This window comes from Anser anser, assembly GCF_964211835.1.
Source record: "Anser anser genome assembly, chromosome: W".
In the NCBI taxonomy this organism is placed as follows: Eukaryota; Metazoa; Chordata; class Aves; order Anseriformes; family Anatidae; genus Anser; species Anser anser.
Genome location: NC_139731.1, coordinates 14684489 through 14711853, shown reverse-complemented (window position 1 = coordinate 14711853; position 27365 = coordinate 14684489). Strand labels below are relative to the sequence as shown.

At 47.2% G+C, this 27365-nt stretch overlaps 1 long non-coding RNA gene across 1 annotated transcript in view; it reads left to right on the top strand.

The window, feature by feature from the left end:
- LOC310888654 overlaps positions 1-27365 on the top strand; it is a 61120-nt gene that overhangs the window by 13135 nt on the left and 20620 nt on the right. The window contains exons 4-14 of the long non-coding RNA XR_014575996.1: positions 232-388; positions 864-1136; positions 1759-1809; positions 2467-2536; positions 3811-3992; positions 5887-5984; positions 7605-9280; positions 9384-10773; positions 14417-14642; positions 23648-23733; positions 25051-27236. This is a non-coding gene — a long non-coding RNA (uncharacterized lncRNA). The remainder of the gene's footprint in view (positions 1-231; positions 389-863; positions 1137-1758; positions 1810-2466; positions 2537-3810; positions 3993-5886; positions 5985-7604; positions 9281-9383; positions 10774-14416; positions 14643-23647; positions 23734-25050; positions 27237-27365) is intronic.

The following is a 27365-nucleotide window of genomic DNA, read 5'->3' as shown; positions in this document are numbered from 1 at the left end:
CATAAGCCCCTGACGGCTTAGCCTGGGCTTCCCTGGAGCATCACCCACCTCTGTGCATCCTCCTGGCAAAATGCTCGCTGTCTGCCTTGGAAGCGTGCCCCCTTCCCTCCCCGGAGTGGCCGCAGGGACCAACTCACCGACAAGAAATCGAGTTTACATAATCCTTGTGTTGGCACGATTTGTCCCGATTTCTAACGTTAAGCCTTTTTTTAATGTTTCTGTCTTCAAAAGCCTTCTGTTAGAGAAAGTGTTTCTCATTATCAGCTGCGGGGCTGCCAGACCTGGGAGGTGTTTGTTTCCTATTACCCTCCTTGTCCCTCCTGCTGTGCGTGATTCGTCCTAGAACAGAAGACGAGGAGAGCCCTAGGAAAAAGATGTCACAGGGCAGGTGGGTGGCTGGTGGCCCCCCGCATGATACCCCCCTGAAAATGCCCTGGGAAGCATTGTACCCCCCAAAAAAAATGCCCTGGGAAGTCAGACCTTCATCCTCTTGGGACCATGAGTGCTGTCTGGGGATGCCAGAGGACACCCGTCCCTGTGACGTGTTCTCTGCCACCCCCCTGGCCTCCGTCCCCCCTTGCAGCAGGGACGTGGGTGCCGTCCTGATGCATCTTTACTATGGCAGCAGTCGAGGGAGAAAATCGGAGAGAAAGGATGGGAAGTGGGGCAAATTACAGCACAGTTTCCCAACGTGACCTCCTCAAAGCTTTGTCGATGAGGGGAAAATGGTCAACAAGGTTTAGACAGGAGATGCCTGCGGTCCTAATATGCTCTTGCTGCTCCTCCTGTGAGTAGGACTGTGATTTTTTTTTTTCTCCCATGGCCTTTGACCCTCTAATATCCCTTGCCTTCGCCTATTACAGGTGTTTTCTCCCTAATCCTGCACAACTCGACCACCCGCCTCACCGCGGGCTCAGATGCACAGGGGAGCGCCACGGGAGAGTGAGCAAAGCTGTCTTCACCTTCTCAGCCTCCTCGCAGGCTCTGCAAAGAGTCAAAATAACTTTCAGGCTGCCTCCTCCCCCAGCAGAGGAGGAAAAGGGATTTCTTTTTCATCCGTGCTATGGCCCCAGGCTGGCTGTTGGGTGACCGGATCAGACCCAAGCCAAGGTGACGCCCTGCTCTGCTCTGCCCAGGTAAATAGTCCCGCACCGGCTTCAGGAAGGGCAGTCCCAGACTCAGCTGAATATTTCTGCAAGCAAATAACTTGCCAGCATTTTTGGAATGAGGGGAAAAAAAAATAACTTGCTGTTCCTCAGGGCCTAAAGGACCCCATCCACCTGTCTGCTGCCGCTGTGCCGGGCTGAGTGTTATCCCGAGCTTTACCAGCACTTAAATATTTCGTTTCCCATGAAATTTATGTATCGGTGAGGCTGTTCTCATCCCTTCAGCTTCTAGTGAAGAAGCGAAGTGCAGCTGGTCTTAGCCATCTAGGCTGGGCTTTCAGGGCTTTCGTACGAAAAGGAGATAGAAAATAGTTTTTCGAGATGTGCCTCCAAAAGAGAGCAGGTAGCAGTGTTTTCTCAGGGCTCTGCTCCTGCACCTTTGCCTGGCGTGCTGTGAAAGGTGCTGAGGAGAGCTGAAATGGGAGCAGCAGCTTCCCTGGATGAGCGGGGTATGAGTGGGAAGAAGCCCTGGCTGTAATCACCAGGTGTGCCAGCTGTAAGATCACTGATGGAAGGCTCATCCTACAGTCTGTAGACAAATATAATTCCTTCTGGCCAAAATTCATCCAAATTTTGTGCTTCTTGTCTTCAGGGGGAAGAAGCAACAGTGGCCCGATGAGGTTTTCCTTGCTGTTTGCGTAAGGTGAGTGCTGGGGGAATGGACTGGCCCTTAGAGCATCCCGTCCTGCTGGGAAGGATCTGTGGGATCCCTTCGGAGAGGCTGACTGGGGAAGGGGAAGCCTACCAGAAGCATTTAAAAGAAAACCTCACTGAGAAAGCTTTCTCTAAGTACTGGAAAACTAATTTTTTTCATCAAATTTACACTTCTGGCAAAGAGAAATTCCTCGCTTCAGAGAAATTCTCAGGGATTCGTCTTCTGAGAAAGCTTCAGACCGCTTTAGAGGGGGATTTCTGCCGAATGAACTCAGCAGATATGTGCACGCTACGCACTGACAGAAGACGTTTTCATCACGGGCTGAGGCACTTCTCGTTTCCTTGAAATGTTAGATGGGGAATTTGGTTCGCTGCCATCAGCTGCTGCTGCTCAAAGAAAACCCCCAGTGCAATCTCGTATCAGTAAAATATTAAAAAATCTCTCATGCCTGGATCATTTGCTGTGAACTTAGGGGCCAGGACTTTGGGGAGAATCGTATAGGTCAGTCTTGCACGTAGGTGTTCAGGAGACGTGTATTTTGAAAACCTGTTGAAGTGGGTCGCTTAATTTTGCTTATTAATGGTTTTAGTTCTGCTAATGCACATCCTCAACCCTTTTCCCTTTTTTACTCTCCCTTCCGACCAGGCTCTGAAGATGAACTGCACTCCTCGGTAGCCGTGGGTGGCTTTTCCACCTGTAGCTGGATGTTTGTAAGGTAGGTGTTATCATCTGGTGCAACAAGGAAACAGCCCCTTCCAACAATGTACTTTATTCTGTACTCTGACTGGCATCTCTATAACCCAATTCTCCAGTAACACTTTATCGAGTGATAATATTTTTGCTGACATAGGTGTTGGCAACCATTTTCCCCCTTTTTTTCCCCCCAAATTTGGAAAACGGACTGATTTTTAACACTTTATAGAGGCAGAACCATTCCTTGGTGCTGTCAGCTTCTTATTTTTGTAGGCAGCAGAATTTAGGTGAAAAAATTCCACCACCCCGCCCCTCCAGAAGTGCTGTCTGCTGATTTTTGGGGCAATTATTTCCTAGGAAAGCAGCCTTTGAACTGAGGAGCCCGAAAGAGAAAATGAAAAATTTGTTTCCTGATAGTTCCTTCTGTTTTTCTATGATTATGCGTGCAAAAACACGATGGAAGGAGAAATGCAGCTGGAAAGAAAATAATCTGTTGCAGCGGTGCCTAGAGGTCCTGAACTCGGTCAGTAGCCCGTTGCACAAGAGTTTGTGTGTGGACGGGGCTTCTGAGGCTTCAGTCCTAAGGGGGATTTTTCAGAAATCCTTCTGGGCTCTGGAAGCAGAAGCCTCTTCAAAGCAAGATGCCTGGAGAGCTGGGAAAGCACAAGCAGGTCAGAAGGCAGCTCTGCAGACACCCTGTTGCTGCCTCGTTCAAATATTTGTTCAGCTTGCTTAAAGTGCTTGGAGTTTCTTGTGAGGTTAGGTTATAGACACAGCCTACACCAGGGACCAGGAGGGTTTCCAGGCTAGGACAGCGTCCAAAAGGGAGCAAGGCCAGATTTTAGTACTGGACAGCAAGAGCTTTTGTACTCGGAAATGCTGTGTGGATTTGGACACAAGATTAGTCTAGGAAGCCGCAGGGTTTGGATATGCCACGAGGTCTCTACTTCCTCATGACACTTGTTATCAGCCTGATGTTTTTTCTCTGGCAGCTGTCACAACTTACGCAACTGTGCTTTATATCAGCAGCCCCAAATGCAGCTGTAGGAGAGGCTCTCCTTTGGCCTCTCGAGCTCAGCGAAGGTGCTCGATGGTGCCAGGTTTCCAGCCATAGCTTAGGCATGGGTGTCAACCGTTTGCTTGGATGTGGACATTTCTAGAAGTGAAGGTGTCGCCTGAAACTGTCCCTCCTCACCTCTCTCCTAGAGGAGCACTGGAATTCAGCGTCACCCTCAGCACTGGTTAAAATATCTTAATTAACCAGAAATTAATCACTTACCTATGTCGTCTTCCTAGCACAGAAAACTGCTTGAAATCACTGTAGCTCGATCGCAGAAGCTCAGGAGCTAAGATTTTAAAGAAACTGCTAAACACCGTGAATCTGAGCCAGCAACAGTGTAGGAGAGCGAGGATGCTCTGATTTTCTTTCTTATCCCATCACGAAAGGTAGCATTCTGCTCCAGATGTGCAAGGCTCAGGTAAGCATAATTCCACCACTTGGCTTTGCTTTTAATCTTAAGTTATCTTTTAAAGATATAAAGAAGACATACAATGGAAACGGGAATGCTTTTTCTTCTCTCTGATGCCTGCTGAAGGATCGTGGAGTTTCTCTGGGCACGTTTCCAGCTTTGTGAAAGGATAATACAGTGCTGATGATTTTCAGTACGTACAACTGTAACAAGTGCATGTGGTTTCCATGTGGAACTGAAAGCTTGTGCTAATGGCCTCCCAGGAGGGGAAAACCGCAGCCCCATGCGGAGTAGTTAATAATTTTGTACCTTCTTTGTCGAGCAGGTATGGAAGTGTTTTGGTTTTCAGTACATTTTACAGGGTTTGGAAGTGCCTCAGTCTATTATTTGGCTGTAATTTGACTTCCAGAGAATATTGGATATGTTAAAACCACTGTTTACCTGGTCAAGACTCGAGAAATAATTCTGTTCTCTTACAAGGCACTGATTCATGTAGCTGCAACCCAACGCATCGTAGGGACTGTTAAAAATTGTGATTAGATAGACACACTGAGCTACTGCCTGAGAGCGTGCTGCTTCACAAAATTGCGTTTGAAAACCCAAAACATGAGGGATTTTGGCCACGTGATAAATTAGGGCCTCACACGGAAAGTTGCCCGTTGTGGCTTGGCAGAGCTGGAAGTACTTACGTGGCTATGTATATGGATAAAGATGGCTAAAATTGAGACAAGGCAGTGGGTAAGCTGAAACAAAAATGGCATTAAAAGCTGAGGAGCAGTTCTGAACAGCATCAGCTGCTGTCACACCACATAGGATGTTATTTGACTTAAGATACCTCTTGCCCCAACAGTTTCAGTGAGGTACCGAGGCCAAGGAGAGCATCAAGGTGTAGGTGAGTTGTCCCTGATGAGTAGTACGCAGATATTAGGTGATCACTGCACGTTTTTTAGAGACTGTGGGTTCATGCACACATCCATCTATCTTCTATCATCCATCTGTGATCTGTAGATCAGACCTTTCTTGAGATTTTGGTCACAGGAGACACTTTTTTCCTCCTGCGTGGGACCATTGCCAGCTCGTGACCAAGCTGTGTCTGACCCAAAGCAAACCTCCTCGCCCACTGGAGCAGCACCTTGGGGTGCCAGAGCTGGGTCGCCGTGTTCCTGTATCCCTGTTTGAAGGCTCTGCACAGCCGGGGAGGAGAACACCTTGTTGTGTCTCGGCTCGTGCTCACCCAGCCGTACCGCTAGACAAGACGGGAAGATGAAAGAGGACTGAAAACATAGATTTGGAGTAAAGGAACAAAGATAAAGGAAGATAAAACAAGAAAATGCTTTCTTAAGGTTATCTTCAATTACAGAGATTGTCCTTAGCTGGCTCAGCACGTTGGCTGGCACTTGCTGCTCTTTCTTCTAGATAGAAGCAGCTGGAATCTCTCTTTGTCTCTTAGAGGTTAACATCATCTTCTCTTGTTTTCTCTTGTTTCCATTAATGAAGACAGATCCCAAATCTTTGTTTGTTCTCTTCTGTAAGAAGAAATCCAGAGCAAAACCTGTTTTTTGGTCTGTGGGGCTGCAGAAGTCCACGGGCGCCTTGCAGGGGCCCCGTGCAAAGAAGCCAGGGAAAGTCAATGAACCACCAACGTCCCTGCACACATGGCCAAACCCTCCATGGAAAAAGGTTAGAGGCCCAGGAAATAATAAAGGTTGAAAATGCTGGCCGTAGGGCTCAGACGCATTATGTTAAAAATTAACAGAGACATGTGAAAACCTCAGCCCACATCTGTGGTTTGTAAGTGAAGGTTTACTGTTGGGCAAATTAGTGCTGAAGTCTATTAACTTGTTGAATTCATTGCACTTCTGATAGTTGTGTTTTTTTTTAAAGGCTGCATTTTGCTTTTCAGCACTTCTCAACGTTATGCGAGACAAGTAACAACATCGGCTTTCTGTGGGAATCTCATCTTGTCCTCTCCTGACGTCTTTACGGCATGCCAAATATAGGGTAAGGCCAGCCAGGGAGCTAATGCATGCACTGAGCGTGAACTCCTTTTATTAAAGAGTAATGAGGTTTGAGATGGAAACCAAGTGCTGGTTCTGTGGGTAAATACAGGCACTGAAATAGAAGTGTCTAGGGTAGCCTCCTGATAATTGCTGCGTGCATCTGCTCGCGTTGACGTTGCATCCAAAAGCGAGAGAGGACCTGGTGGCTGAGTGCTCAACTCCGCGTATTTATTCCCTGGATGTGGCCACTCAGCTGCCGGGTGGAGATGCGGTGACAAAATACGAGCTTAAAGGCAGCGTTTGGAGTTTGCCTACAGAGGAAATGAAGACACAAAGACATTGGAGGTGGCTGGGTCAGGATTTCCGAGGGCTCTGCCTTTGGGGTGGCTGAACTTCAGACCTGGTGCTAAAAGAGACGCCTGTGGTGCTCAAGTGGGGAGCCCTGTGGCACCAGGATGGATTTTTTCCAGCTGATAAGGAATGTTTCGCCCTTCCAGCTTTTCCGCGCTTCATCTGAAGAGGAGCTTGTTTGCACCACCTGATTTTTCTAGGGACTTCCCCAAAGCTTTTCTGTTTGGAAGCTGCTCAGCACCCAGCACCATTCTTGCGCCGTGCAAGCTTCATTCTTTCCTCCTGCCATCCATTATCCCCCATCTGCATAGCTGCCTTCATGCTTTGCATCCCAGCGCCATTTCCATGAGAGTAAAATTAGCAGCTTGAGTAATTACGAATAAGTCGCGTTAGACAAAGAAGCCTTGAGGCTGATTGTAGGAAGCTGAAGTGTCTGGCGTTGCACTGAACGGCAGCAAAAAGATCATTTTTTTCTGAATCTACCAGGACTACCAAGGTGTTTAGGAACCCAAATCCCATCGACAACGGTGGGGGCACAGGAGGATTGATGTTTAAGTGTTCAAGGCACTGTGGTTTGGGGTCTGGTCTTCCTCTCTGTCGCTGGGCAGCGCCTAGCAATGAGCCCGGCAAGCTGTCTTCATCCTGATGCTGTGATGCCAAAAGTCACCGAACTTTTACCGAAATCAGGGGGCCAAACTCGTGCCCTGCTCATCCCTGAAGGCCAGGGATGCCTCAAGCTGCAGCTGGTTAAAAAGAAGAAAGCCAAAGGTCTGTGCTCTGCCTGGTTTCAGAACCTGAAGCTTGTATCAGGCACATCTGATGAGAAAAGCGGGTGCTGCTGAGCTGAGTCCAGGACAACAGCTGTTACTAGTAAAAAAAAAATAATGATGGCTTTTACTGGGAAAAAAACTGCTCACTGACAGCAGAAAGAGTTTTACTTGAGTCAAAACTGCAGGTTCTGTCTCATAATAGCCACATTAAAAAAAAAAATGTTAAGAAGACAGCCTGTAGAAAATTACTGCTGTCATCTCCAAGGCTTGATGAAAATGAAGGAATCTAGTTTGTTTTTTGCATGTTTTTGCGCGCATTTGCATCAGAGTGAATAAGTTTTAGTTTAAGAAATGTTTAAATACATGCTGAAGAAGTTAGGCTTCTGGACATCTGGACAAAGGGTACCAGTGCAAACCCCATACGTGTGCTGGGGGGAACCTCTGTGCTAAAACCCCTCTGTAACAACTCTGTTCTGTTTTTTTTTGTTGCTGCTTTTAAGGGGATTGCTGGAGGTTGGCCTGTGAAGCGGCAAGCCCAGAGATCACATCAGGATACGCACCGGAGCAATAGCCAGGGGCACCAGCCTGGCTATGAGCACGTGTCTGACCACCGTCCTGCAATGGCAGCCAAAGGTGCAGTCTCGGGAGTTTGAGTTATTTATTTTTATTTTTTCCATGCCATAAAAAGGCTGAAATGCTTCTCCTATCGTTTAGGCGTGGAAAAGGTCTGGTTCTGAACTAGAAAACCGATGACTTTTCCAGCTAGCTGGTTTTGAGCGTTACTCCCCCCAAAGAGTGGCACGAGGTGACACGTTTCAAAAGCGTGCTTCTTCCTGCGCCGCGAGACCTGTTCGAATTTCATTTTCCACTTCAGGATGATCTCCCAAGCCCTCCAAGTTTTTCTGTTACTATCCTGCACCGTTTGGAGCCGTTTGCTCTGCCAGGATTCCTATTTTATTCCAGCTGTCGTAGTTCCTCGGGATTTCAGTCTGCCTGGCCGGCTGTGACATGCAGACTAAAAGCTTTGTTTGGCAGAGGTGCTGAGCAGCTTCTTGGCGAGCACGCTTTACTGTACACAGAGACACAGGGGAGGAGAAATCTCCTTTTGTCTCTCTTCTCTGATCCAGCCTTTCTTCAGACCACGCTGCTGCTGGCTTACGTGAGTTTGCTTAAGGATTCATTTCACAGCATCTAATATCCACTGATTCTTGCAAACTTCCACAGGTTTGCTTCCTAAAAAAAAGAGGTTTAAAAACTTTATATGAGTTTTCTGTTGTTCTTGCGAAGAAAGCGAAGAGAATCACTGTCTCTATCCCTGCTGCTTCACTACTTCAGCCTATCTGAGAGGATATCACAGGGCAGGGAGTTCCCCAGGTGCATGAAATCACTGCTGGTGCCTTTGACTTGCTCTTATTTTGCTCCTCAGTATTCCCACCGAACCACTCTGGATTGTGCTAGCCTCAGCACCAGGTTCATACCAACATCTCTGCTTATGTTTTGGGTTCCTAACAAGCGGTCATTTGTCTGCTCCGAATCCTTTTGGTATATTTTACATTGTTTTCCCTGCAAAGATAATTTTACGAAGAGTTGCAGTGTTGCACGTACTGAAAGGTCGTGGGAACCTCTCGCTAAGATTAGCCCAACTTCTTCTTATCAATAGCCTTAAGTGGTGTTAGCGTTTTAAAAGGAGTACTGTGTGAGCATTAAAAGACACTTTTTTTTTTTCCCCCAAGTACACGTTGAAAAGCACTTTTATCCCATGTCTAGGGCTGGGTGCTAAATGGAGCTCTATCACCATGGGCTGATGTTTTCTATTCAGAGGTTCACAGAGAATGCATTGTTCGATGGAGAGCCGAGCTGCAGAGGTTGGAGCAATTTCATAAGCATAAAGTTATGGCAAGGTGTCTACCAGGAGCCTTTGGATGGAAGGGAAACCCTACAGCACAGGCTGCTAAGGAAATGAGCTTTTACGTTGCTCAGCTCTAAGAATGGAGGAGAAAAAAAAAACACTAAATAAAGGTGTCGTTGCCTTTCAGTTTGCTCAGTTTGTCAATACCAGGGCAGAAAACATCGTGTTGTACGTACAGGAACTCGTCCTGAATTTCTGAAAGGATTTATTGCTGAGCTAACACCTTCCAGCATCCTGCTCCGACGCGATGGCCACAGCAGTGATGCTGTAAGGACACAGACACGTGTTTTCCTAAAAGCTGAGAGCTGAGCCTCTCACCGTAATGGGTTTGATTTCTTAAATGGCTGCATTTCTGCTTTTTTTTTTCTAGAATGTGTTGTCCTTATGGATAGATGGATTTATGCTGGGACCTGCTGCCCCGATACACTGCATCCCCTACAAACCCCACGGTCATCCTTGGCGCAGAGACTCCCTTCTGACCGACCCAAGCCCTGCTGAGTTCCAGTTAAGTGCATTTTTACTGATATTGTGGATGAAGTGCTTTACTCAGAGGCTTTTCTGTTCCCCCCAAGGGCTTCGTTGGCATGCCCAGGCCACAGGCTTCTCTCACGCTTGCCCGGCTCTCAGAAAGAGGAGGAGAAATAAACTTGGAGAGAAGCTGGCTTCTGCAGGGGAAGGATTAAAGCACCCGGCGACTTCTGAGAACTCCCCTCTGCAGTGATGACAAATATCCTGACACAACTGGAGAGAGACAAAGCTGTCCCCTGAGTAGGATCAGGGCTGGCTAGCACAGCAGGAAGAACTAGATGGGATTCTTTGAGGTTTTTCTTACTCTGAAAAGAACAGGCCATGCCTCGGAGAGTCCTTCTTACCAAGTGGTGCTTCCCTCCGAAAGCTGATTCACCCTGCCAAGGGCCTCTTCAACAAAGGATAAGTTATCCAGTTCCTCTTTATTTCCCCCCATTATTCACAGTCGGTTGTATTTGGCTGAGGCACGCCATTGAGAAAGGCACCGTCTGGGGCTGAAGACATCAAGAAATGCAGATCTATCATCTCCCATGCGAGTAACCGAGTGCTTTGCCAAAAGGCACTTCACTCTCAATTTGCAGTTGTCTGCCTTCAGCTGCTGCTGTCCCATTAGCACCCATTTACTTTTCCTCCCCATCTAAGCTCTTAAATGCAATGAGCAAGACCCCCTTGAGCCCTCCTTTTGCTGGGGGGGGGGGGTGTTCCTGGGGGCACGCCCAGATCCCCAGGTGGATGGAGCCCACCGCGAGACCTTCCCAGCCTCTCCTTAGCTCGCTGTTAGCCTAGAGCAAGTCTTCTAGCTTCGAGGGCCAGCACAGATCCTGATTCATCTCCGAGCACCCTGACCACGAGCGGCTCGGCCGAGCCCTTCATCCCCCTCTCCCCAGATCGTGGGCCTGGGGTGACTGCTGTGGGGGCAGTTTGGGTCTGCCCATGCACAGGATGCTTTCCCAAGGATCCCCCTTGGGATGGTGGCTGAATATACAGCTGGATTTGCTTCTTGGTGCAGGCACCTGAAAATACTACTTCTACCTGTGAGTAATTTATCAAAACTTTCTTTTTTTTGCATTGCTAACAGTTTTTCACCATCACTGCAGACGCAGCCCCCGCACCCTTTCCAACTGAAACCTTCCAGGACATATTTTCCCACTGCGTAGATACCAACTGTAACTGCAACTTTCCACACAGCTCGGTGAAACTGGGATTTGTCTGAATACTTTTGGCTGGCTGAGGTATCCCCGTCATCCCGTGCAATTGCCCTGCCCTCCCTGCTAGCTGCTGTCCTGCCAATGCTAATACTACCCGCAGATTTTATCAGCGGCCTCGCGTAGGCATATTTCAGGATTGCTGATCAAAAAGGTCAATTAGCACTGCGATATTTCTCACCTAATAAAAATTATCGGAGCTGATTCCAAAATTCTTGAGATTCCAAAGGCATGAAATCTTGTCTTTAAAAGGAAAGGAGAGATGATGCTGCATGAAGTAAGTTCTCTAGGGTTTGAAATATTTGCCACTTTTGCCCACCCTGAAACCTACAGGTCCATTCCCTCACATCACAGCGCCTGGGGGATTTGTGTAGAGGAGGGTGAGGAAGGTTTGGTTGTGCTGCTTGGGTTTTTGTCTTTTTTTTATTGGGGCTGGGGAGGTGGAGAACGTGCCAGCCTCTGGAAATGCTGCTCCTCTACGGGAGTTCAACAGCCTTGTTGGTTTTGAGAGCATGTCAAAGGGCGAGAATAGACAAACTCGTGCCGCGACACAAATCCAAAAGCCCTGGGAAATTCAGGAGTGGGTAGATCTGAGGTCTCCCCTGCTCCTAAATTGAAATAGTCCAGGCAACAGCGCTGACACTGCTTATCTCCCAACACTTCTCTGCTCCATCGCCCCGAAACGTGTGTGTGAGGCTCCTGCAGCCACTTGGGTGCTCTCGCAGGGGCTGTGCTGCCAGCAGAGCATTTTCTGCTTCAGGAGTTTGGTGTTGACAGTGTTATATCTTTTGGCGGAGCCTGCTATGACTTAAACCGGAGCAAGCGTTTTATTTATTTTTAATATATATCCTCAATGAAGCCGTTGTTGGGGATGTGACTGCTCAAAATGTGCAGCCCGAACTTCGCTTTTAATTAACTCCAGGCAAAGAAATTAGGAGAGCATTTGCACCGTGAGTGTCTGTGGCAAAAACATACTCCACAACAGAGGGGATACGCAATAGTGTTCTTCAGCGCTTATTTTTTTCCAGTGGATAGTACACAAATTTGTCTGCCTTATCGGGGGGCCTGATTATGCCACTGGAACTGATCATTTGTTGTAAATATTTTTTTAATAAGTACCAACCAGTTAAATAGATCTACTTGTAGTTTTCTACGCAACGCCTAATACAGCAGAAGACGTGGAAGCAATGAGCAATCTGATTTTTGTCTCCAGCTTTTACGCAGTTCCTTTTTGAGAGCAGTGGGATGACAAGGTCTTCCCTGCGGCTTATGGGATCAGTGGATGAGATGAATTGGAGCTCTCTTTGTAAGAAGGGTAACGTACAGAAATTATTTAGTTTCTTCTTCTAAAGAGAGATTTTGCTGATGTTCTGCTGGCTTTTCTTTACCTGTCTGGAGTGGATACGGAGGCTATAGTAAAATTAAGAGAACGTTATGATTATGCCAAAGGTTTTTCCACTGGAAATGGTGGAGCATTGACAGTTTTTGATCAAGAAGCTGACGTTATAAATCAATGGTCATAGTTCATCTGTTGACTCTATCACTGGACCCTCGGACAGCCGCACCTGAGCATCTTCTTGTGTCGGAGGAAGGCACAGAGAACGGATAGGAAGCGTCGAGCCCCAGTGGGTGGGAGAAGGCCAGCTGGTGTGGAGCAGCAGCATGGGGCTGGGGCCGGCCCTCTCGGGCAGCTCGGGGACTTCGGGAGCTGCAAGTCCCAACAACAGAGGCAACAATTCTGCTTTTGTTGAGGGACATCTGAGCCTGTTTGTTTGGGCACGGCTGTGGCCCTTTGCGTAACAATACAACCTTTTGTTTCAGCACAGCTTTTGAAGTCGAAAGGCAGCGTTCATCCAGGTGCTGAAGCCAATTTGCTTTTAATGAGGCTTAAAGGAGCAAATGGGGTCCCTGCAGCTCCCATGCAGCCATACGCTGTTGCTAACACCGACGGAGGTAACGTTGAACGGTGACACAGCTGCCCAGGGGTTGTGCTTGTTGTCAGCAGCTGAATCTCTCCAGAAAAGGAGAATTTCAGTGGGTATCAAGTCTGAATGTCCAAACAAGGAGATATTCCCTTGCAGCCTGGTCCTACACCCCCCAGAGACGTGGTCCGAGCTTCTGCACTGGCGTGTCTTTCCTGAATGCCCTGTGATGAACCCAAGGCTTCGTTTCAGTACTGAGGAGCCTAACAAACACCAAATGATCATCAGTGTTTAAGGTTTTGAGGATTCGTTAGGTGAGAAGCGTTTGGAGATATCCAAATATCCCATTCTTGAATGCTCTGGGGACTCCCAGGATGAGGAGAGGTGGAACAGATCCGTGAAGGCATCGGAGCACTTCTGCAACGCACCTTCCCTTTGGGTTTCATCTGGGAGCCAAAGCAGAGGACATCTCAGCAAGAGAAGCTTCAAGAAGCACGTTCCTGAGCCAAAATGAAGCTCGGGTGTGGACCGAGGACCAAGCCCCGAGCTTCAGATGCAGGCAGGTTCAAAGGGGGTGCTCTGGCTGCTCCTGCTTCCCAGGTACTTGTGCTAGCGTCCCCGGCTCTGCCATGCTGGTGGTTAAGCTCCCACGGAGCAGCTGCTCAACAGCTGCAGCTTACGCTTCCCATATGAAAGAAAGCCCAAATCTCTGTGAAATTTCCAGTGGTTTAACAGCTGCTGCTTGAGCCAGGCTGTCTGTGCCATGTACACGGGGACGCTGTGGGGGGAAGAGGCGGGCCAGACAGCTGGGAGCTGTAATTTCTACAGCCGCTTACTTTTTAATCTGCCTTTACTCATGTCAGGGCCTTCTGAGCGCAAATTTGAGAGCGAAGGGGCCTTTGGATTGCTTTTCCTCCCTTTTCTCACCCCAGCCCCGCGGTTGCGGTGTGTCCTGTGAGCCAAAGTCTGTCACCAAAGGATTTATTTCTGGGGAGGCTTTTTGGTGGGCTTCATCTCGACTAACTTCTAGACATCCAAGCAAGCCATCTCAAAAGCTCATTATTGGGGATGCAGAGGAGTACGGTCCAGCAAAGTGCCATTCAGCTGAATTGGATGGCATTTTTAGGAACAGACAACTTGCTTTCTGAAGACAGGAGCTGCCACTGGCTCTCAAATTCCTTTTTTTAATTTTTTTTGGCTGCAGCTGGGATAGACCCCGCTATGTGCTGGATCTTCTGGGAAGGCAGAAGGCAGAGGTGTCCTGCAGAGATGATAAACTCTTGAAGGAGGAGAGTCACTAAAAATCAGGAAATCAGTTGTGTACTTGGAAAAACCCACGTGGAGTCATTTGCCAAAGGTTCTGGAGGGTGTTTAAAATATCTCTGCGTTAACAGGCTGTGGTGTGACCAACTGGCCAGCCTGGGAGAGGAAAGGTTTTATGCCCAGGACGTAGCCGGGAAAAGTCTGGGTCACCGGAAGGGCTTCGTTTACCTCAGTCAACAATAAAGCGCAGGCTAAAATCTGTGGTATTGCTGGGATTTCTTCTAAAAATGCCTGGTGCAAAGACTTAATTTATTTCCTGACGTTTTGCATTCCCTCTACATTTATAAAAAATAAAACAAATTGTTAATTCTCAATCAAAACCAGTTCTTAATTCTACTTCTTAATGAAATTGCAGTTGTGCCACGAATCCCTTATTTATTCTTAAATGTTATTTCAGGTTAACCAGAAATTGATGTGTTTTTCAGCTGTGGGAAGCACTGGTGTCGGCAGAGGTGTTGGATGTGGTGATGCAGCAAAACTGAAGACACACTGAGGAGGTTTTGTCGTCTCAGCACTGGATTTTGATTGGCATTTCTCTGCTTCGTTTCTTGCTAAATGAGACTCCAGTACCAGAACATCAGTCCTTGTTCAGGGTAACAAGAGGAATCACACCTTCTGGGAAGAGTTTCTCCTCCAGTGAGACAGTGGCAGGTCATTTATCTCTTTCTTTCAGTTGCCCTGATTGAAGTTGTAACTCAAGATGTGGTCTGAGTGCAAGACCAAAACGTAGGTGTCCCAAAAACCCTCGGCCATGTGGAATCTTGTTCCTTTATCCCAGCCCTCCCTGCAGGTCTAACGGCTCCAAAGGGCTGGGACGTGAGGAAAGGAGAGAGGCGGAGAGGCAGAAGGAAGACCTTGAGCTGAAGCTGTCATACCAAGAAGGCCCCTGCATCCCCTGTGGCTTCCCCTGCAGCCTAAACACAGCTTTGGTAACCCTCTAAAAGCTCCACGAGCAACACAAACTGGAGTTGCTGTTTGCAGCTGTGAGTGGTGGGACTTGTGTCCAAGGATGGCTGGAGGTCCCCAGATGGGTGGGAGCTGGGCTGGCCCCCAGCAGCTCTTGGGATGAGGCCATGGGCACGTTCCTGTGGAAGGCACAGCAGCAAACAGGGCTGATCCTACTCAGTTACTGGGGGGTTTGGCACACCAAAACCCTCTCCTTGGCACTAAGAATTGAAATAAGTGTCCTATGTTGTCCCCGTGGCACAACCACCCTCACAGGGGGGACAGGACATGCCATCTCCTGGATGGTCCTGTTTGGGGACACCGGTATGATACCACCAGGGGTGGCAGGGGATGAGATAAAATGACAGCATCGCTTCTGTCCCTTCTCTCCCCCTGTTACTGGGTTAGTCCCGCTCTGGAGCAGGGGCTGGAGGCGGCCAGAAAATGCAAAGCAAGAACTGTCAGCGCGGGATGGGCGAAGGTTTGTTTTTTTGTTGTGTTGTTTTAAGCGGCCCCTGCGCGCAACTGTTGTGTGCAAGGGGTGGGGAGGGGGGGGGGGGGTTGCCATGGCAAAAGGGGATTTGCAGGGAATGAATAGCTTTCTTTCTCTCCTGCGAAATGAATGGGTTGCTAAGACCTCCCTGCACATGAAGATTGTAGGTGTTACAGTTGGTGGAAGAAACCGCGAACAATATCCCCCCCAGCTTTACGTTTTACACAGGCCTCTTAATACAGCTCAATCTTATTACGCAAAAAAAATGTGATCTCAAGTGTAGATTGAGGAAGACAAAATGTTCCCAGTGGGATCTATCTGTGCCTCTTCCCCAGTCCCCTCCAACAACGGGGATTAGCGGCAATGTTTGCACTGACTGTAACTAGGACATAAAGACCATGCTTCATTTCTTCCCATTCAGCTAATTCTTTACATTGCAGACACTACAGGAGCCATTTATGTGTGTTTTTTTTTTTCCTTTGTGAAAGTGGGTTAGGGTGGGAGGGGGCTGGGGGAGAAATCTGCTGAGGAAACTGTCGGCGTCGCCAAAGAAAAGCATCCTTTCAGGCGTTAGCCCCCAGCCCTCCTCTGCTGGGGATAAAAGAAGCCGCATCTGATGCCGTGGCATTTGTAGGCAGTGCTGCTTCGACGTGAAGGCCGTGATGTATTTGCAGAGCAACTTCTGAGAAATAAAGTGGTTGAAGGTGGTAGGTTTGACTTCCCAGATCAAGGTCTGTGGCTCTATCGGTTCATGGGAGAGCTCACTCTCGCTGCTGACCCCTACCCCCCCAAAGCACAACACAGCGTCAAATTTAGGCATGGTTTTTATTTGTATTTATTTATTCTGGGAGACTTTTGGGAGTCGGGAGGTGACCATGTGGGAAGGGTTGGGCCAGGACCCCAGGGAAAATAGTTTTGCCAGCCGCGTTCTCACTCGTACGTGCCAATTGACAGCGCTCGTGTTTTCTTCCCCTTTGGAAGAAAACTTCTCCAGCGGCCCCAAAAACACTTGTGGGACAAGATTTGTGCAAAGAGGCTGGAAGATAAACTTGGTTCTGAGCAGCAGAGTTGTGCCGTGACCTTGGCTTGCCTTGGGAGGGTCAGCGAGGCAACGTCAGCCGGAGCATCTTCAGGCAGGGCCTGAACTCCCTCCTTCTCCGGGGGCATGGGACGGGAGAAGGGACAGCAATAATATGGCCAAAACCCCTCCTGGCTGACCCAGGGGCAGGCTTTATCTGCTCCAGAGCCGCGCATCAATCTTGCCTCGGCAGACAAGTTGTGCTGACTCACTGCGGGTTCGGGGGAGGTTAAAGGGTGCAAATGAAGGCTTGTGAGATTGAAGGAAGGGCTCATAAATCTTTCTGAGTTGGAGGGCAGGCAGGGCCCCATGTCGCAGGCAGCGTCGGGACGTGGTGACCATCTCTGCCTCGCGGCTGAAGGCAAATACTGTACAAAGAAGAGCCACAGAGCAAACTGTGGAGCTTCAAAACATGCATTGTGGTGGTTTATTTCCTCATTTAATCGCAAACTTTCAGCCTCAGAGAGGAGAACTGTGCGGTGCGGACACACCTCTTGTCATCGCGGCTTGAAATTTGGTCATTACAGTTACAGAGCGTAATCCACGCAAGGATTAACCTGGATTTGTGCAGACAGGAGAGGAAAACTGACCACAAGTTGCACCGTGCACCTTGGGTGACCTCAGTTAATGTGCCCCAAATGTGTGTGATATTGCATCCACTACGTCTCACCTCCGTTCTTGGCAGTAGGAGAGAGAAGAGATGAATCTGAGCTGTCCTTTGGGGAAATACGGCCTGGGCAAGGAGTTCACCACGCGCTTTGTAGCGTGATCCTGCACGTGCTTGAAGTGGAGGATGATGCCTGAGTACATTTCTCTGGAGCACGATGAAATATCCTAGGAATGGGCAAGAGCTGATACGCACTGCGTAGTTCTGGGCTCCTTCCAGCAAAGGGAGAGGATGAATGGTACCTCGGAAAAAGTCGTGCTTATCCTGACATACTCATCTGATGTTAATAAATAAGAACGGAGGAAGTCTGTTGTCGGATTCGGAGCTGTGTGTTGGCTCACCCCTCACAGTCCCGTGCCGGGTGAACGATTTGTATCTCTAAACCCAAAGGATTGGGGATGAGAGTTGCATTTTGTTTCCATGGGATTACCATTGACTCAACTTGTTTTACGTTTCCATTTGAAGTCTGAAACAAAGATGGTTTTAGTTCATTGCTGTCTGATGTGAATGATGCTCTGCCCTTGCAAAAATGTAACGTACTCGTAAACATTAGTGTTTTTCTCCTTTACCATCTTCCTGGACGATCTGTGCAAGAAGAGAGATCAAACATCTGTGCTTCTCCAGAACGGAAACCAGTCATCTTTGAATGAATTTAAAGTGAGGTCAGCATGGACGTATTAACATCTGTGTCATCTTTACTGTGCAGATAGGAGAATTAGAAGGGATGATAGACGTAGGATGGAAAAAATAAATGTAATTGTGACATAACTACTTTTCCCAAAATGGAAACACTGACATCAGTCTCGTCCCCTGTCCTTTTGGTAAGCTGGTATTTTACACATGCCAGGAAAATCATTCATATCCTACCTCTACTGAATTTATTTCAACAATGTGCTTAAGTTTATTGATTGTAGCGTAACTTAACCTAATTCCCATGTTCTTTGTGTTGTCCTTATAGTTAAAATCACGGTAAGGGTGGACTGATTTGTATACTTTGATATTAGGAAATGTTCTGAACTGCCAAGATGGGTCTTCAAAGACGGGTTGGAGATCAAAACCCCCTTTAGACTTTCTGTTGCAAAAGCAGCCACCATCACACCACGTTGCATCATGGAAAATGTTGTAGGACACGTAGGAACCTTTCCACCGCCTGCAGTCATCACGAGACTTTATCTAGAGTGGAACTGAAGATGACTTTAGGTCTTGTCATGTCTTTGGCCAGATGGATGGACTCCATGCTACCCTATTTTCAGTTTTTCAGTGGAGAGCTCTCTCTATTTTTTTTTGTTAATGAAAATTGCCTAATAACACCAGGAAGCCAGCTAACAGTTAGTTCCAGGTGGATTACCTCAGTTATCAATTAACCCTAAGGAGTGAGTCAGAGCTTTCACTTTCATCCAGAAGCCACGTTTCCTCATCACCCAATTTGTGCAACGATGCAGCTGCTGTGGATACCTGCGAGAAGTTGGCCAGGGGAGGAAACACACAGACAATTACTTGCTCCATCACCAATTGCTGGAACTCTCTTAACTGATACAAACCAGGACATTCTCAGCAGCCCATAAATCACCGCTGCTTCCCACATCCAGTGTCTTATCTCAGCGTAAAGCAGCTCTCCGCTCCCTAGTGTAGTTTGCCTGCAGGTGTCCTTTGTTTCTGAGAACATCTTCAGAATTTGCACTGAAAGATGCAGCTCACCTGCAAGGGGAAGCGCTGGTGGATTGTTTTTGAACACATCTGCAATTCGTTACCAAATTCTCCCAAGTGAGAAGAGCCTCTCTTTCAGGAGGAGATATGTAGCTTTGCTTCAGAAATCCAAAAGCAATCAAAAAACTCTGAAAAAAAAAATAATGCTGAAGATGTGACATGACAAATGCACTTCATCACACACCTCTGGATGCAGGAACAGCACTGAGCTCACCAAGCTCAGCGCAATGTGTTCAGGTGTCGTTTCAGCTCAGGTACGGAGGTGGAAAATAGAAGTAAAGATAACCCTGTAGTAAAACCACCACCCAAGTGCAACAACTTTGCATTGGTTTCTGTGTAGATGGGGGCCCTGGCCATAGGGACAAGTGCTCTTACTGCTGACAGAATGCAATCACACGTGATGCTAATTAACCCATCAGCTGGGAGGGTTAATGAATGAGGTTGTGTCCCTCTCAACGTTGTAATGGGTTGGGCAGTGGGGTTGTAGCAGTGCTAGAGGAGCACCAGGAGGCTGGGTGGTGGAGAAGCAGGCTCTTCAAGCTATGCAGTGGTGTAGAAGGTGGTCTTTGCCTTGGCTTCCAGATGAAATGTCCGCTTTTGGAAAAAAAGGTGTCTTATTTCTGTTGATTTTCTTCATGAGCCTACGTTGTGGTTAGTAGAGGTCATGGTTTTGGAGAGGAGAAGGAGGAGAACATGCTGGTGTTGATGGAGGTATAGATAGAAGAAGCTGTCTGGGTGTCTGCTCATTTGGTTGTGGTGGGATTTTGCTGTTTCTTCCATACAAAGAGTGTGGTTGAATATTAGCTTTGTGTAGCTCAAGACTTGCAATCCCAAACTGTTAATTAGGGTCTCTTGCATTTCATTAGTTTCTGACAGATTGCGATTGCAAACTAGGGAATAGAGGCATTGATGTATTTTTTTCCTCAATCTTTAGAGACTTTTTTTGAGAGTGTTGTACTCATAAATGAGCTAAGGGATCTTCATTTTTAGAGAGATTGCTCTGTGCAGTTACTAAACTGGTTTGAGAAATGTTTTCTGTCTAAAGGTGTTCAATGGAACTGTTGGAGTGTTGATGGAATTGGGAAGTATAGTGTTTGGGAACCAAGTTACTGTGAATTATTCACTTATTTCTTAATGCTTGTCTACCTATTTTAATAGCTTTTTTAATAGCTTCATGCATCTATATGTTAATCTCAGAGAACATACGACTTTCTTGGATGGCAATAAGGAAGGAATACTTAAATTATTAATTTTAAACAAATGTTGGGGGAAGTGATTTTTTTATTATCGTAGTGTGAACGCTTCTAGTCTTCAAACCTGTGGTTCATTTCTCCAAATTTCCCTTTATCATTTAAAGTAATTCTTACTGTCGGTTTAAATGTATTCAGAATAATCTTTGATTTTTGAAGCCAGTTCATGAAAATATGTATGCGTGCTGTTAAAATGAGCGATAGCTTGAAGCTCAATGTTAATAGAATAATAATTCGATAGACTCTTTTTCATCTAAATATATTTACAAAAGCAGATTTATCTTTGCGCTGGGATAGGAATGAAGACAACAGATTGCAGAAGTTTTACAGAACTGAAAAGCTGGGACTTTTTGAAGATAAAACATGAGATCATTTCCTCATTCGGGGTCCCAGGAGCACTGTACATTACCAAATCTCTTAGTGTGCTGTATTCTTCATACAAACGATCCATCTCTGAGTATCTGGGGAGTTAAGGCACACCCTTGCGTGAAATCCTTTGCGTGTTTTTCCTGTTTTGCAGCATCGTGTTATTAGATACAAATTCTATTTACGATATAGCAGTCTTTGATCTGTTCTTTATTGTGTAGGTGAGCTGTGTCTCACCATCTTGGCTGCTGAAGAAGGAAAGTGGTGCAAGTTAGTCATCCCACCTTCTCCATAGGTATTAGAGAGAGAGCTTAAGGAACTGATCAGCCTATTTTTTTGTGCTTTTCTTTTTTTTTTTTTTAACACGGGGACAAACCCTCTTCTTGAACTCATATTGAACTAGGTATCTTCTCGTGTAGTGATATTTATGTTGGGACAATCCCTCTGGAAATGCCCTCCTCCTCCTGGTTGTAGACAAGATGCTTTGGAGACAGCTAGAGCAAGGTGGAACAACGTTTCCCATCAGCATTCTCTTCACAAAGGTGTTTGAGACCCTGCAGCGTAATATATCACTGAGTAAACTAGGTTGGGTGTAACTCTAGAGGAGAATGATCCACCCCTGCCTCAAGCAGGGATGGCCACGGTGTGAGATCTCAGTCAGCTCGTGTGACTCCTTGTCTTAGCTTTAGGCATCTCTGGGGATGGAGTCTTCTCTGTGGACCCAACTCCAGCAGAACTGTAGACAAAAGAAAGGTAGAAAATGCTATTGAAAATGTTTGTCTTTTTTTTTTTTTTTAAATGTGAGGCATTGCTGACTATGGGACTCTTTTTCTTCTTTCCTGCTTTGCTGAAGGAAAGAGGAAGAGAAGAAGGAAGGAAAGAGGAAGGAAGAGAGACAGAGGCATCACTGAAACAAAACTTGGGGGTCCCATTCCAACACACAATACTTGTATAATAACTGATTTAGTTCAAGTACAGTGGCTGTTTAGATCTTTAATTTTCCTGATGAGAAGCAAACACAAGGTCCTTGTGTTTCCTGGAGATCCCAAAGTGCTTTTCTCCCAGGTTACACTTACCTTTACCTCTCATTTCCTCCCTCTAGTTTCAGATGATGGTGAATTCCTTTGGTTTCCTTCTTCTAAAACGCAGCAGAATTAAGGCCCTTTTTTACCCAAGGGGCCACCCCTACTCTCTCTGGTAGGTGATGCTGTTTGTCAGTGTTTCTGTGGCAGCTTTTGGGCTCTGCAGATCACCCAGAGCCCGGTGATCTCTTTGCTAGTGGATGGGGGCTTCAGGGAGTCTTCAGAGCTCCAAGGCCTCCTCCTGGGGTGATTGTCCAAATTCCCTTGGGACAGAGGTCCTTGAGAAGTTCATCCTTTCCTGTCAATTAGCCAGATTGCTTGGAGGGAGATTTGGCTGCAAGCTGGGGTTGTCAACAACAGCAAAACAAGATTTCTTCAGTGTCGGAAAAACTGACTGGGAGCTGATGGTGATGCTCTGGAAAGCGTAGGATACCTCGAGGCATGGTGGCAGACAAAGCAGCTGGGAACCAGAGGGTGCCAGGCTAGCCCATCTCACAAAACACATCAGGGTATGACTTTTTTTAAACAGCTTAACTTAGCACGGGTGAAACCACTTGTGGTTTCCTGTTTTTATTATCTGGCTTTTCTATTGTTTGGCAAGGATGTTTTTTAGGGTCAGAGTCAAGTCTCTGGGCCCACTTGCTGCCTCTGACATGGGGCTTGGAGATCCCATGAGGGTACTGAGGGCACATGTGGGCTTCACAGAACCACCTAGGTTGGAAGAGACCTCCAAGATCACCCAGTCCAACCTCTGACCTAACACTAACAAGTCCTCCACTAAACCATATCACTAAGCGCCAAATCTAAACGTCTTTTATGCAAAGGAGCAGGTAAAGAAAATAAGTCTTAGAAAACTATCTTGTCACAAAGTCAAGCAAAGTCTATGTGTCTGCTTTCATCGTTGATAGCCCACGTTTCATAGCTGGAGACCATCGCTGATTTATAGTGTTGCATAAAGCCCCAAGTACCAGAGTAGACAAAACAGGAAGCAAAAAGAGTTTTTCAGATAAAAACAACTATTAAGAAGCTGATGCGTGCTGGAGAGTCTTACAGGATGATGGTACTTTCCCCAAAACTGTGGGAAAAAAATGGACTTTCCCACTGGAAGATATAATTTAAGCACTGAAATGATCCGAGTTGTTCATAACATCTACCTGCTTTTTAAACTATGTCCCTAGAGGTGACTCTGCAGGGAGAAATCCATCTGTCTTTCCCCGCAGCCCCAAGTTATACCCTCTGTTGGTACAACCACGCGAAATGGGAGGGATATCTGCATTTCCACGCGCTGAAATTTCCTAGAATTAAAGGTTATTTGCCAGCCCAAGCGCACGAGGGAAAGGGCGTTGCTCTTAGTGGCCACCTGCACCAATTCTGCAGGAATTGAGGATAATTTTGTGCTGCCTTCTTGGCTATGGGTTGGCTTACAAGCAGTTACCTGCCTCTAGGCTTCACAAGAAATGGGGACATGAGGGGGGGAAGGAAAAAAAGATGAAGGTAGAGGTGCTGTTCTGTTTGGAAAAGAGCCTCTGATGCTGCAGAGCTGAGGTTATGGGTAGCTAACGGAGCCTTACCAATAGGATTTTTGGGCTGCTGCTGGGGTTTGTCCTTAAAACACCTAAAGGCCAGGAGGGACAGGCATGCTTTGGTCACCCGTTCCCTCCCAGCCCTGTCATCTGTCCAGCCCTTCCCAAAACACCTTCTCTTATTGCGGTGACATCACGGTGGGCCGCGAGGTGACCTTGTTCCCTAAAAACGTCTGAGAGACACTCAGCTTTTTAGTTCCTCTTATTGACAAGGAAAGCTTCTCGGTTTTATGGGCTGAACCCTGGAGGTCGGTACGGGTGAGCGGATTTCTGTCATGTTTCCTGGAGAGCTGGCTAATTTACAGCACCGGATTTCTTTTATGAAAGACAAAAGCCCTCGCGTTGTTTAAACGTTTAAAGTTTCAGGAAGCACTCGCTGCGGTAAGTGCTGATAGAGCTGCCTCACGTCGGTGCCCTGGTTTATGTTCTGCGGATGGTTGATTTGTGGTGGTGAGTTGTGTGGGTTTTTTTTTTTTTCCTTCTAGATGCAAGGCAATTTCCTGAGCAAGCCTGAGGCTGAGCGTACGCCACGTGTACCTCCAAAACCAGAACTGAACGGCCTACCTGCTCTGTAAGCAGTCAGCACAAGGTTGTGTTTGCTCTGAGCACGAGCTCTCCCCAGGCCGTGGGCGAGAGGAAGGTGGCATGGGGGGAGCAGGTGAAGGGCCAGTGTTCGCAGAAACACTTCAGAAAAAGACGGAATTAATTATCGGGGGTCTTAAAATCTCCTAACAGCTCCTTCCCTGTGAAGCAAGAGTGTGCAGGCAGCACCAGGTGAGAGGGGGCTGATGTTTGGCCTACAAAGGCTTCGTGAACGAGCGGTACTTCTCCTGTAGCAGTTCTCAGCTGAACATGCTTGAAAATGCTTTTATCTATCTGTCCTACTGCTCGTAAACTCGCTCGTTTACTGCAGTAAACACTGTCCCCTCTTCCTTCAAAATGGCTCGCCAATGTTTATATCAAATATTTTTGCCAGAAGTGGATGTTGTCCTTGAAAGCTTCGTCTGCTTGAGCTGCCACACCACAGGGAAAAAAGAATTTGGGGCTGGATGCGAAAGTTGGGCTGTCCGGCCCTAAAAGCAGCAAACTCCTCCGGGAGTGGCTTCTCTGCTCCTGCTTCCCCTCTTTCGTTGTTGGATGGATTAGCTGGGTTTAAATGTCCACCTGGATGAGACGCTTAATACTTAGTTGGTGACATTTTCCTCCTGTGCGCAGGCCGAGTGGCTGCACATCCCTAGCAGAAGCTCGATTTTTCTGTTTTTCTAAGAAGCCGGAATGTAAAAAGTTCACCGTTTGTCACTGCCAGTAAATGACAACAGGAACACCTGAGAGATAGGAAGGAGAAAATGTGGTTTTGGTTCACAGAACAACAAATTCGGGGAAACAGAAGAACAACAAATTGACTGTAGACTTAAAAACTCTAACTCCCAGGGTCCTTTAGGATTTTCTCTCTCCCTACAAAGAGTGGCTTTAAGCAAAAACCTACACAACTTCAACGGTGGCAGGGAGAACATTCCTGGCCAGCTCTGCCCACCAACTTTCCTTCTGCGTTTTGTATTATTTTGGCTTCTCTTAGATAGGAGCTGCTGGTAGGCAGATTACGGGGCAACAGTCGATAATTGGGATTAAAGCTGGTAGAGATCAGAAGCGTGCCTAGTCTGCAGCTTCAGAGCTGTAGGGCTGCAGATATTTCCTGCTGGAAATGCAGGAGGAATCACGCCTTCGTGTCCTTGTGTCATTTAAAACAAAAATACAAGCTAACGGGTTTGCAGCTGACAGTGCTTGGAAGAACTTAATCTTTTCAGGGCGGCTGCTGACATTGAGCGGGGAATAAAGTGAGGGTAGGAAAAATGTGAACTCCAATGTTAATTGTTTTTTTCCTCTGCAGCCAGGAGGGATTCTCCAGGCGTGTTCATCCTTCCCTAAGGAAAACGATAAACACAAGTTAAGTCATCTTCTAAAGTGCCCATTATCTCCTCTGACTGCAAGAAACCTCTCGCTGAGACTTGTGTGTCAAACTTCCAGCAGCCTAAGATTAAGTGAGGTGACTATGACTCGGTGACCTGCAAAATATTTGTTTTTGCTCTCTTGTGGTGGACCACGGTGGTGTCTCCATCCTGCTGTGTCATCCCTCGTCCTGCTGAGAGGCTCAGACCCCCTGTTGCAGCAGTATCACCCCGTCTGGTGGTGTGATCGCTTCCACGACCTCCCAGGGGTTTCTTTCTTGGGGTCCCACGAGCTGGATTTCGGTAACGTTGTCAAAATTTCAGGGTTTTGTTTGAAATGACGGCTGCTCCTCGCCACAGCAGGGGAATTCTGCGGACCGCAAAGCAAACGTGCCCCAGGCGTTTGAACGTCACAAGGGAACTGTTTCTGTTTTCTGATTTTGTGATGTTTTCGAGGGCCTGACTCATCCTCTTTGAACGCTTGGGATTAGCAAGCCCCTTCTCCGTTCAGTCTGTACAGCTCCGAATCTTGGCACTGCGTCTGTAACAGCACAGAAACAAAATCCAGACAGTCAAGGACACTCAGATTTGCTTCCTAAATTCCGTCCTTCACAGGAGCTGGGCCCAGAGGCAGGTGCTTCAGCTGGATCACAGTGCCTCAGCCTTTGGATGTTTTATTCCGTGCTTTGGCAACAGAATTTCAAGCTTCTTTTCTGCTCCGAGTCCTACTTTTGTCTGCTTTTTCATGTACTCTGTCCCATAAGAGACATCCCCAGGTGCTGGCGGTGCAGTGTGTGGCCCTTGCGACGTGCTGGATGCTCTCTGCGCCGCTCGAACCGCTGCAGGACAGTGGCTGGAGGCATTTGGCTGCTTGGAGTGGGACGCTGTGGGGTCGGGATGCTTTCTGAATGATCCTGCAGATGATGGATGGGGTCAGATGTGTAGGTTAGGAGTAATCGAGTCCATGAGTAAAGGCTATGTCATGCTGGGAAGACAGGAAGGGGAGACGTCAGCTGAATTTTACCTTGCAAATATGACTTATTTTGTAACTTTTCTGTGATCAGTCACAGCTAGGAACTGGCTCTGGATAAAGTATTAAATCAAATTGTGCAACTGTGAGCAGAACAGGTCCCTAAATAACTTCAAGCAGTTTATCCAGAGCAGCACCAAGGTCCTCTCTTCTCTGAAGCAATTTCTGGGATGTTTTACATGTCGATGCAAGAGACTCAAGGAGCATCTTGGACTTCACTGAGGTTTGCTCAAAGGTCTCCCCTGCAAGCAGGTACCTTGACTTGCTTAGAGGCATGGCCAACCTTTAGACTCTCCTCTCTCTTCCAAGGATCGTAATTATGCTCGTAACTGGTGTGCCAGCTGAACTCTCACCCTTTATAGCCACAGAGAAAGGTGGTTGTGCTGCATGTGTGCCTGGAGCAGGAGCAGGGGATGCCTCCTCCTGACTTGGTGATGATCAGGAATTCACTCGGATGCTTTAATGATGAATTTTTTCTCAAAGCATGACATTAACGTGTAATCTAGCCTACGTGGCCAACCGAGGAATTCAGTTCAACAGTGCAGAAGTTCCTCCCGCTGTTTTGGCTGGAGTATGGGATTTTCTTGCCCCAAACCCCCCTGTTAGACAGGTGCTTTGTATCATCTGGAAATAGCTGCCTTTTAGCACGGGGATCAAGGGGATTTCATGGGGAGCCCAAGAATTGCTTTCAGGCTTGGCTTATGTGACGTTAAAAGCTGACTCCACATGTAATAAGCACTAATTTTATTAAAGCATATTTCAGGGTGGGCACTCCGACAGCAAATACCACTATCACAAATACAAAAGAGGGGTTGGGGGGGAAAGGGTTTGTTCGGGGCTTTTAAAGTCGTTTGTTGGTGTTCCAAACGATGGTGCGTCCAACCTAACCCACAGTAATAAAGAAAAGATCATGTCACAGAACTGCTGTCGGTTGATAACAGAACAACCTGCCTTGGCATCTGGCAGGGATGGGCTGGCTTGCTTGCTCAGGATCAAGTCAAAGCAGGAATCTTGGCCGTGCTTGTGAAAACAGGATGCCGAGAGAGCTTTTTGGGTTTCAGTTGATTATGACTCCACCTGCAAAATATTCCCAACCTGGTATGTACTTTTCCTGAGGTTGTCCTGATATGGTCAAAGGGGATCTTGGTTCCCCAAAAAACAGGAGGTGTTTTGCTTGCCCTGTCTTGCTCTCTCTTTCTCTCCCTGATCTTTTTTTTTTTTTTTGTG